Source organism: Alligator sinensis, unplaced genomic scaffold, assembly GCF_000455745.1.
Source record: "Alligator sinensis unplaced genomic scaffold, ASM45574v1 scaffold349_1, whole genome shotgun sequence".
Lineage (NCBI taxonomy): Eukaryota > Metazoa > Chordata > Crocodylia > Alligatoridae > Alligator > Alligator sinensis.
Genome location: NW_005841856.1, coordinates 2,486,376 through 2,497,110, shown reverse-complemented (window position 1 = coordinate 2,497,110; position 10,735 = coordinate 2,486,376).

The window sequence follows — 10,735 nt, the reverse complement described above, 5'->3', positions numbered from 1 at the left end:
CAGGAAAAAAATATCTAAATAATAGCTTTTTTTAATGTTGAAATGTATATTTTTAACCACTGTTCACCCTGAACATATTCTTCTCCTCTATCTTGTCTTCATTACACTTTTGCAAGATTGTTTTTATTAGTGTACATGTGCTAAGTTTTATTCCTGGATTTGATGTTATTATTTTGTACAGAGCTTGATAAAAGCGATGTATTGCCAGAAATTACTTTATAAACCAGTGACTAAGTAGCAAATTTAGAAGACAACAAAAAATGTATGATGGAAGTGGAAGTTCAAGCAAAGAGAGTGGGGAAAAATGGATCTACAGCTAGAAGCATTTTTTAAAAATGCATTGCAGCAACACAGTATTCAACTCTTTTTATTTTTGTGTTTCAGCCTGTATGTACTCCCTCTGTGGACATTATTGCCTTCTACTAGAAGCAACAGCAGTCCTGTGTGTTAGAAAGAAAGAGAGGAAGAGTATGTTTCTTCAAGTGCAGAAGTCTATCAAGATATAAACTCAAAATGTACTAAAGTCTCTGCACCAACTCTAAGTAATAACAATGAAATCAGTACAGAGACTATGTTTAATAGCATCATATGGCATTAATATGGGGGGAAATTAAATCTAATCATATAAAATCTACACTTGCAATACCAGGAAGGTCACATACGGATGTTCAGTTTCTACTGGGAGAACTGCCATTCTTCTGGTAGAAACCCAAAATGTGCAGACATTCAAGTTTTCTCTCTTGGAGCAAAAATGGACACTGGCCGAGTCCAGACAAGTGTGGCTGTACAATATGTGGTGCCATAGACATGTCTGCAGCACTATATATCACATGTACTGTTTTCCTTGTAAGCAATTTTGCCTGTACAGGCTATGTTGGATGCTATGTGTGCCTCTCTACCAAGGAAGCTGGTCCTTTGGTCTAGACACCCTGGTTTTTGGTGAGGCTTATGTCTTGTTTTGCTGGTAGTGTACCCTGCACAAAGGTGAAGATCAGGACTCTGCCTCCCCTTATACTCCCTCCCACATACCAACTGGTTAACAGTGTCCAATGCATTCATACAATTACAGTGCTAACAGCTACGACTACTGCCTTGGACATTTGCCTTCCATTAAATAAAAGCTTTAAATCAAACCATGCCCTGGGCTCATGGCATTGCCAGAAAATAATGGACAACTGAGACCTTCTGGCCCTTTAAATAAATTGTGCCTTAATTCACCCTTGCAGTCATCTGGGTTTCAGCTGTTTCATTAATTGCACCCTCCCAGCCCTCTGCTAGTGGCTAGAGTTGACATGTATAAGAAAGAAAAATGAAAGATAAAAGGTCCATAGGCACCACTTGTGTGTCCCTTGGCAAAGGTCAGATCCTGTTGAAGCCACATGTCACCGACACTGTGAGTAGAGGATTGGGCATTGATACTCTGGCCCTGCTCCTGGAGCTCTCCTCGACCCTTGCTGCTCTTGTAGCTTCTTCCTGCGTGTGTGCTGTCAAGGTCCCAGGTTCTGCTGAACTCCCAGGGCTGGGCTCCACTCAGCTCTTTTGCACTGGAGCCACAGATCACATCTCCAGCACCACACTGCTCCCAGTCCCAGCTCCATGCTGTGGCCACTGACCCCACCCCTGCTGGCACCCAAAGTCCCATTATACCAGTGGTTCCTGTATCCCTGCCAATGCACAGTGAGCAGGAACTTATGTATCGGGGTCGTTGCTGCTCCTGCTGCTTTCCTGACACCTCTGCTGTTGCTGTCACTGCTGGAGGTAGGTGGGGAATCTTCTCAGCCAGTGAGGGGCTCTGGCACCAACTTTCCCCACGGTCCCAGGGACCCTCAGAGGACTTCCTTCTGTGGGTCTCCTCTCTTTGGGGCTTCCTGCTCCCACAGTTCTCTGCTCTGTAATGGAGCAGCTTGGAGGGGGGGGGGGTTGACCCCTGGATATTCAGGGATCAAAAAAATCCATGGAGAAAAAAAGCAGAGCTGCACACATGGCAGCAGCGTGTACCACTCAAAGCTGGATTCTGGCTGGCCCTATGAGGAGTGACTGAGGGGCCTGAACGTATTCTGCTTCGGCAAGAGGAGGCTGAGGGGGGACCTGGTGGCTGCCTACAAACTAATCAGGGGAGATCAACAGCAAATAGGTAGAGGCCTTTTCTCCCCAGCACCGCCTGGGGTGATGAGGAACAATGGTAATAAGCTGATGGAGAATAGGTTTAGGTTAGAGATCAGAAGGCAATATTTTACAGTTAGGGTGGCCAAAATCTGGAACCAACTTCCCAGGGAACTGGTCCTCGCCCCTGCCTCGGGCAAATTCAAGAGGAGGTTGGATGATCACCTGTCTGGGGTCTTGTGAACCCAGCATTCCTTCCTGCCTGTGGCAGGGGGGGGCAGGCTAGATGTTCTGTTCAGGTCCCTCCTGACCCTAGCTATTCCCTAGCTACTACATGGCAGCAGCGCGCACCACCCAAAGCTGGGTCCTGGCTGGCCAGAGCTGCACTCCACTGCCAGCCAGGCTCTGTGCAGCCAGATCACCACTGCTGCAGCCCCAGGAGGCCCCTAGGACCCCAGGTAAGGCTGCTGTGGCCAGTCCAGTGCTGGATTCAGCCTCCCCTGCCCTACCTGGGGTAACTTGCCACAATCCAGAATGTGCATGCTATGGGCATTCCCTGGGAACAACTAGCGGTGACACAAGGTGCACTGCTGCTAGTTGTTGCTGGGGAACCAAACATCTATATATATTTGGACATGTATATACATCTATATCTATATACATTTGTTCCCAGGCATTCTCTGGTAACAACTAGCGGTAACACAAGGTGCACTGCTGCTAGTTGTTGCTGCGGAACCAAACATCTATATACATTTGGACGTGGCCTCTGGGTGCATCCCCATGATGATACACGTGCATTCCCTGGGGACAAATAGCAGCAGTACATATTTGTCCCCAGCATGCCCTTGCACATGTGTTGTGGTGTGCAGCAAATTACCCAGGTAGGGAAGGGGAAGGTGCAGCCAGCACCTGGGCTGGCCCCAGAAGCCTTACCTAGTGTCCTCAGGGCCTCCTGGGCCTGTAGTAGCAGTGATCCAGGTGCATAGAGCCTGGTGGGCAGCCAGAGTGAGGCTCTGGACAGCCAGGTTCCAGTTTTGGGCACCTGTACACTACTGCCACATGCACTATGCCACTTTTTTTTGGTGCATTTTTTTTTAGATACTGGGATTTCCTGGTATCTAATTTTGCCCCTGCACTGGAAATATGGAGTGCAGTCAACAGATTAACATGTGCTGCATGTGTTTTGTGCCACCTCAAAAGGCTCAAACTGCACGTTCTTGATCATGGGAGCATGACTCCTGAGAGAAAAATAACCCAGGGAACAACCAGGGTTAAATTCTTGGGAGACTGAATGGGACCAGGAGGAGTGGAACCAGGCAAAAGGCTCCTATACCTTGCTGAGACTGGGGTTACTGGTCTGGAGAAGACATGGGGTGCAGCTACTCCACCCCATCTCAGAGACCAGGAGGTGGGGGTGCAACAACCATCTGCTCCCTCCCCTGCTTCTTATGATGGAGCTCCAGTGCAGGGTAAAACAAAGGCATTTTGCCACAGTCCACACTGGTCTAGGTCTGCCTGGACCCCTGCAGGGTGAGGCTGATATGGCCTTGTGGCAAGGCTTTTGGAGCCCTGCAACAGTTTGAGTACTTTCCACTCCCTCTGCACCCGCCTCCCCCTCACCTGTCATGTGAGCTCACAAAACTGCAAGGACTGGGACTTTCATCTTGCTGGGGAGAACTGTGGGGGTTCCCACCATGATTGAATGCCCCCCTCCTGCCAATGAGCTGATTTTTGGGATGGAAGGGGTGCATTCTCCAGCGGCTGGAACTCTTCTACTGTCTGTGGCAGCTATTGCCAAGTGCCACTTGGCAGCCTATCCCCTTCTGAGGCAAGGGAGACACAATTAATGTGTCTGCTCTTAAGGCAGGGTGGTCCAGGTTCCTGCAAAACCCTCCAGCCATAGAGATGGAGGAATGTCTATACATTCCCAGTCCAGGGCTATTTTTCTACTGGAAGAAATTTATTTTGGTAGAAATGAATGTCAGTACGTGGCCTAAGGCAGATATCACAAAATACCTGCAATAAATCATGGAATGTGGACTACTGCTCAAGAAGATGACAACATTAAACAAAAGAAAAATCAGACTGGGAACCGTATGATATTTTGAAGGAGAGGAGATTGAACCACTACCTTGTTTTGTATGTTTGCTGCAGTTCAGCACCATTTTCCCAAACTGTTTTTTAACACATAAGCATTAACTCTGTTTAGATCCCTTCTGCATTCACTTTATTCCCGTGCTTTAGCAAACAGTTTTAGCTGAAAACGTTTCCAGGAACAATAAATTGCCAGGGAATATTGAAGAATATTTACTGAAGTAACATTTGAGCACAAGAGTTTTCAGAAGCCTAATTCTAGGTTATTTTCTTCCACTGAGAGTTCAGAATCACAGCAACACTGTCTTCAATTCTAACTAACCAATTTACTATCTAACTTTGAACACTGACTTCTTAAGATGAAGTGTTCAACAATAGTGTCAAGTCAAAGATCTTTTGGCAAAGAACTTTGAATGAGGAATGAAGACAAAATACTTATCTGTTTACAGAAAGTTCATGAACAGAGAAAAAGAAACAACATTTATATAATTTGTTGCACAATTATTTTCAGCCAGCACTATTTTTAAAATGTGCATGCATTACAAGGGAAACGCAGATTCAATAATGTTTTGGAGGTAAGAAAATAACTTCTTAATCACCAACAATATTCCAAATTAATTTCTCATCAATACCGTATTTCTTTAAAGTAAAAAGGAGTTTGGATGGAAGGATGCAATGATATCCAGAAAGGTTTCTGTTGGAAGCCTGGGGTTAATGGCAAATTAAATGACTTGACAAGGCAGGAAACCAGTGAGTGACAGAAGACAGCTCTACAGCAAGCCAAACACATCCAGCTCTTGACAAAATGGACAAGAACAACAGCATTGCAGAGCATGTACACAGCTAAAGGCAACTGCCATAGAAGTGGCTAAAATAGTGTTCCATGCAGTGCAGCTCAATATGTCATGCAGTGCATTGGACTGTGGAGTGAGGCTGGGACTTGGAGCTTCTTTGTGAAAGCCCAAAGTCTAAAGGAGTTTTAGAAAATGTGCACCAGACCATTTTCTTGTGTATTGCCACTAGCAGCTTTAAAGACAACGGGAGTGCAATTTACACTTTAATCTGATGCTTCAACTAGGGGCAATGTGAAATTATTTCCACTGGTTGAACACTGCTTTAAATGGGTTCTTGATGTCATTAGCACTTTTCTGGAGTGCTACGAGCAGAAATGGCTGGGAAAATAACATTCTGTTCCATGATAGCTTTTTCAGTTTGGGGAATACTTTTCATCCTGAGTCAGGCCAAAACCACAAAACTGCTGAACGGAAATCTGGCAAGATCCGTTGTTTGAAACACAAAATAGGGTGTTTCTGGAATGAAACATAATCACCAGGAACCCCAGCAGCTGTTTACAAGATTTTGCTCAGTTTAACTGTTACCTACTATTGAACAGCAGTTCTTAAACAGACCAGCCTGATCCGTTTCACTTCTGCTTTTCAGTGGAAAGCAGTGGACTTCCCTCTCCCCCCAAAATCTTATCATTTCAGGTCTGCAGCTGCCAGGGTTTCAAGAATCCTCCCATGTCTTCCACGAAGGCTGCCCCCATGGCAGAGACCCCAAGGCTCCCAAACACTGACATGGCTTCCAGGGGCCTCTTTCAGATTGCTGACTCCCAAGCTGCAAGAGACAGGGAGTGACTATGTCCCAGAGCTGTAGACATTGAAAAAAAGGCAGCCAAGACTCTTGGACCCCAGCTGTGACAGGGGAAGCCTGGAAACCTGAGCTTAGTTCAAATCAGGACTCACTGGACCTTGAGGGTCCCTGCTATGGAGCTAAGAGCCAAGCCCTGCTACAGTGAGGGCTCCTATCATTCCCAGGGCCTTAGCATTGTGGCAGAAAAAGGCATGGAAGCCATGGGTTCTCTCACTCTAGAATAGTCCCTACGGTACAGCTGTAGATCCTAAAAGCCTGAGCCCCCAGGAACCCATCAAATGAGCTGGCAGGGAAATCAGTATTTCATTGCAACTAGGCATTTTCATAAAATGTTTCCATTTTTAACAACTCCATAAAAATCTGACTAGCTCTAGCTATGAAGACCTAAAACTCGGTGTCCTTTTGGTAACCAAGCTGATTGCAGCTTATGCATATTGGTATTTTATGTTGCAGACTTCAGTATACAGAGTTTTAAAACCCCCAAGTAATTTTTAGTGAAAAATTTGGTGAAATACTTAAATGACACGTGGACTAAGTTCATGCGGCTTTGTTTAAATTTCATTGAATGACCTTGTCTCTTATGAAGTCCTCTTTCTCATAAGCTAATTACTATTTTAGACTGATCACTTGTGAAAAGACCTGTTCCTATGGGGTTTGGGATATGCATCCTAACCCAAAGCAAAAAAGGGCACCTTGGATAGAGACAGAAGTTGCACATAAACTGGTACAAGTGATCGGAAACTGGTTCAGTTCTGTAACAGAACAGAAGTTCAGTGCACAGAAACCACTTTCAAAATGGCTGAAACTAGTTTAAGATAAACCTGGATGGATGTTGTATCAGACTTAACTGATTTAAGTTAAATCAGTTTATTGAACTTCTGTCCCAGATCTCCTCCATGTGTAAATTAACTCACAGTCCCCCAGAATCCCAGGATGCTTTGAAACTCCCCACAAGCCCTGCTTTGCAGGGTGGGTGGACTAGGCCTGGCCCAGGCTGTCTGCTCCAGTCCAGCAAGGAGGTGTACTGTAGCCCTCTCTGGCTTTTGGCTGGGCCACTGCAGGCATGTGGCTGTATTTCCAGGATCAAAATGAACATCTGTTCACTTGCTTATCAATTCAATCTACGCAGTTTAGACTAACTTGCAAGGATTGAACTGATTCAGCCTCAGGCTTTTTGACTGTTTGTACTTAGCCCTTTTCACATCAGGGTCCAACCTGCAACTCAAACTGCAGTGTGGATTCTGATCTTGAAGTCCAAACTTCATCCTTTCTCCACATCACTTCTTATATGAGTGGCTTCTGATTCTATGCCCTTGCTTTGACCTATCCCTAATTGATATGAAAAGGCTGTGCTTGAACATTAAAATATTTATATCTGTTTATTTAAACTGATGAGCAATTTTTTATCTAAATTCAAAAGTATGTCTGAAGTATGCACAGCAGCATCTAGGCTAAGGAAATAATATATTCATATATTCACTCTTAGTTCTCAAACTCTAAGCATTGCTGAATTGCATTTTCAATATTACCTTAACGTCTCATTTTAAAACTGGTGTTCTAACACTTTTAAAGACTCACAAAATTCTTTATTTAACAGATTTTCAGTATGTGGGGTTTCTTTCCTCCCTTTTGCAGATTACAAATGCCACAAACCCCTGATGATCCTGCACAGAACACTTCTCATGTATATCATGACAACTGTAACAATGCAGGCTGTCAGATTCACTACAGTCAAGAAGACACAAGAATACACCAAAGGAATTTTTATATACACTACCTGCAGTATTTTACTGCGTGATTGAAATATTGCCCAACTCTGAAACGTTGATAGCTTTAGGAGAGAGGTCATGTCAGTGATAAAGAAGTGAGCTTCAATTTTCCGTATGCATTGTAACTAGGATAAAGAAAGCATCGAACCTTGCCTTAGTCAATTAAATAAAAAATTTAAATTTTCTATGATTTCTTATTTTCCTGCATTCCCTTTACTGCAATAGTACTAGTCTGCATTTCCTCCTACCTGTTCCTTCCAATCTCAAAATCTGTGAGATTTATGGAACTTGCATAGTGAGTTGTATGTGACAGAGACCATGTATAGACATTCAGTTTCTATCAGGAAAGTTGCTACCTTCAAATGTCTGTTTGGAGATCTCTAGGTAATTTTTCTACCAGAAAAAAGGGAAAAAATTTGATCATTTATTCATGTAGCCAGCATGATCAGCTGATTCTGGACAAGAAACATTTGGTAAAACCAGAGGCACAGGCTCACATTCAACTTGGGGGGAACTTTAAAGTTGGGGCTAAAAAAACATTGCTCATTTCTGCCAGTTCACGGAAGGGAAACAATCTGTATTCTTGCTTTATGGATGAGGATTTGATATTTTAAAAATGTTCCCAAGTTTATTGTAAAAAACAGTTATGGGTGGAAGGGAGAGGAGGAGTCATATACACTCAGCCAGAAGAGGGGCTCCATACATTAGAACATTAGTTGAAGTTCGAATAAAAATTTGAATGTTTGGATGCTTACTTAGCTCAACCAAATCTGACCTCGAGTTCTTAGGTGCTTGCACAGTATTAGAACAGCTGCATTTAAAGTCACCAGTGGTATGACAAACATACTAGATACTGAAAGACGTACCCATGATTGATGTTTCCACAACTATCTCTCATGATTACTTTTATCTTGCGGGGGGGGGGGTTGTTTGTTTGTTTTTTACTTTCCCTAAAACAACAGAATTAGATTAATCTTTTTTTTTTTTTTAAATGGCCTGTGTTTGTTAGTAGTTTTAAAAATGACCACATATCAGCCCTATTTGCATTTGGTCTTCACTTTACCTGGTTATTCAAGTTAATGAATAACTTGAGGGTTTTACTCTTGTGAACCCTCACATAAAGCAAATTTTCAAGATTAACTGATCAGTTATTTACAGAGAGTTAGACCCCTAGTTACTGTAGAGCTTTGTCGCTCCTGTGAAATTAAAGGACTTGCATCAATTTATAGCAGCTAAAATCTGTCCCAGTAGCAAGAAAGTGAGCTAAGAGAAAAGTAAAGAAACATTTAAGAAATCATAATTTGTCTTAGGAACCCTAAAAGGGAAGTAATTTGAAGAAAACTGTAAAATTGAAAAATCTTGCCTAAATTTTAATGAAGAGATTTTTTTAGCTTCTTTTCATTTCTGTGAAACACAAACTTTAACAAATGACTCCATTCATTTGCATGATGAATGACTATTCATATGCAAGCTCTTTATTACATCTAGCAAGGCAGAAAATAGCTCTTTTACATGCTTCTGCAGTTGTTATTGTTTTCCCCTTTTCTTCTGGTGTTTAGCGTTCTGATTTTCAGCAAGAAAAGATGACAGCTATTGTAAGCCCCAAAAGTGATAATTAGTCTTATATGACTGTCTTATTATGTTGCCATGGCTTTTTATAACTCTTCATTTTCATACAATTATCTTATTCACCACTGCATGGTCTCTTTAAAAATGTAAATTTGCATTTGATCTCTAATTTTAAGAAAAGCATTAAAGGGAAGTGACACATGAGCAGAGGTTTCTGATGGCTTCTCACATAAATTTATATAATGTCTCCTTTCTTTCATTTATGACTTAGAAAATTCCCTCTCTATCTATATATAGACATATAGATGTAGATATAGATACATCTGTACCTATATCTATGTCTATATTTCTGTTTATATATAGAGAGAGAGATAGATCTGTATCCATCTGTTACAGGACCACACCTGAGGGGTGGCCATAACATCCCTGGTGGACATGTGACTTCTGCCTCCATTCCAGCTCCTTACTTGCCACACCTTGATAGCATTATATTCATGTTAAGGGAGGCTACCGTGGGATCCAAAGTGAGCTCTTGTTCTCTTTAGCCAGTGGGTACCTCTTGTACTCAGCGGCTCCCAGTCTTGCCCTTAAGTCATCCCTGACCAGTAGTGGTCCAACCTCTTCTTGAACACCTCCAGTGATGGAGAGTCCACACAACTTCCCTAGGCTTCTATTCCACCACCTCACTATTCTCACAGTAAAGAAGTTTTTTTTTCCAGATTTCCAATCTCAATTTACTCTGCTTAAACTTCAGGCCTCTTCTATGCAGCAAGAGAGGAAAGGTGCTTTCCCTCTTCTATATGGCAGTCCTTCAAGTATTTGAAGACAGACTGCTATCATGTCCCCTCTTAAGCTCCTTTTCTGCAAGCTGAACATTGGCCTCTCCTCATATGACTCTTCTTCTGAGCCCTTTGATTGTTGCCCACCTCTGAACCATCTCTGACTTCTCCACATCCTTTTTAAAATGTGCATCTCAGAACTACACAAAGTACTCCAGATGAAGCCTAACCAGTGTTGAGTAGAGAAGCACCATCACCTCCCGTGTCTTGCACTTAATGCTTTTATTTAATGCTTTTATTGATGACGCCCAAAACCACATGCACCTTTTGTGCAGCTGCATCAAACCACGGACTCATATCGAGTCAATGGTCTACAAAGATTCCCAAATTCTTTCCATGGAGCTGCCATCTAGCCAGGTGTCCCCCATTTTGTATTTGTGGTTTTGATTATTCCTCCTGAGAAGTAGCACCTTGCATTTGTCTGCACTGAACTTCATCTTGCTAGTTTTAGCCCAATTTTCCAATCTCTTGAGATCCTTCTGAATTGCACTCATTCTCTGACATTTTCACAATCCTTCCCAGGTTTGTGCTGTCTGCAAACTTGCTCAAGGAGGTTTCTATCCAAGTCATTAGTAAACTACCAGAAACTATCACAAATGTTAATAAATAATCTTTCTCTTGTTAGCCCTGAGTTTACAACCTTTCTCATGCCTAAGCCTCAACATAACGAGGGTTTAAATTACACTTTGACTCGGGGGGGGGGGGGGG